The following is a 1769-nucleotide window of genomic DNA, read 5'->3' on the forward strand; positions in this document are numbered from 1 at the left end:
TGAAACCCCCCACGATCACTGTAACCTTACTGTAACCTTTATTGCACTCCTTCTCTATCTCCTGGTGCATCTCGTGCTCCAGCTTCTGACGACAGTTTGGAGGCCTGTAGATAATTCCCATTACAGTTTTCATGCCTTTGCGGTTCCACAATTCTACCCACACAGATTCTACACCACTTGACTCTATTTCGTTTGTTGCTATTGGTTTAATTTTAATTTTTGATTAACAAGGCAACCCAGCCTCTCAGCCCACCTGCCTGTCTTTTTGGTAGGATGTTCATCTTGGATATTTAGCTCCCAATCCTGATCCCCTTGAAGCCACGTCTCCATAATGCCCACCATGTCATCCCTTCCAATTTCAGTCCGCATCACAAACTCATTTACCTTATTCCTTATACTATGTGTTTTCAGATATAACACCTTCAATCCTGTGTAAACCGTTCCTCTTCCCATTGTCATCGATTTATCCAGCATGTTTGCATTCTGATTCCTAACCCTTTCCAAACACTTTGTCCTATTTTATGTGGGTGGAGACTTTAATAACCTCTCTTGAGTACTCCTTTTTTTCTTTTTCTTCATATTTTTTCAATGCAGTTCAATCTACCCCAAACAGATGTTAAACTGGAGCTTTCCTTCCCAGTGGCCGTTATACTTCTTGGAGTTTTCCCCTTCCTTTCCCTCCCCCTTCCTGGTTTAAATTCTTGTTGACCAGCCAATTGACCCTTTTTGCTGGAACCCTGTTCTCAGCTGGGGTCAGCTGGAGACCGTCCCATCGGTACCAATCCCTCCTGTTCCAACACCGACGCCAGTGCCCCATGGAAAGGAACCCCTCTTTCTCCCACCGCTCGTTTAGCCATGTGTTTCCTTCCCTTATTCTGGGGTCCCTGTGCCAATTTGCACATGGCTTGGCCAGTAATCCGAAGATGGTAACCCTATTCTTTAATTTGGTTCCTAACTCCTGATAATCCCTGAACAGCTCCTCTTTCCTGGTCTTGCCGATGTAGTTTGTCCTGACGTGGACCACAACAACTGGATGCTCCCCCCACCATCTCCTGTCTCCTTTCAGGCCGGTCAGAGATGTCCCGCCCACGGGCACCAGGCAGGCAACATACCACATGGGACTCTCGCTCCTGCTGACAAAGAATACTGTCGATCCCCCTAATTGGAAAATGCCCCACAACTACCACTTGTCTTTTCACTCCCTCACTCTTGAATGGCCTCCTGTACCACAGTCCGGTGGTCAGCTGGCTTCATCCTCCCTGTAGCCCTGTTCCTCACCCACGCAGGGAGCAAGGACCTCCTACCTGTCCAACTACCTCAAGAGCTGAGGCTCCTCTCCCTGGATCCCTCTACCTGTCTCACTTGAAGTCGCACCCTGCGCTCCCTGGACACTGACCGATCCTGGTGATGTTTAATCTACCAGGTTTGACCACCTCCTGAAACCGAGCATCCAGGTAATTCTCTCTCCCATCCCGGATGTGCCTCTGGGTTTGAAGGTCACATTCCAGCTCAGCAATTCTGAGCCGGAGTTCTTCCAGTAACCAACACTTGCTGCAGATGTGGTCACCCGTTGTCTCCCCAAGCTTTTCATGCCCTCAAACAATTCTAGTAAATGAGTTAATCATGACCTGCCTTTCACGAACCCATACTGCAGCTGCCCAATGGGACAACTTTTATCCAGATGTCTCGCTATTTCTTCTTTGATGTTAGATTAAAGCATTTTCCTTGGATATTTAGCTCCCAGTCCTGATCCCCCTTGCAGCCATGTC

The sequence above is a fragment of the Chiloscyllium plagiosum genome, chromosome 31, assembly GCF_004010195.1.
Source record: "Chiloscyllium plagiosum isolate BGI_BamShark_2017 chromosome 31, ASM401019v2, whole genome shotgun sequence".
Taxonomy (NCBI): domain Eukaryota; kingdom Metazoa; phylum Chordata; class Chondrichthyes; order Orectolobiformes; family Hemiscylliidae; genus Chiloscyllium; species Chiloscyllium plagiosum.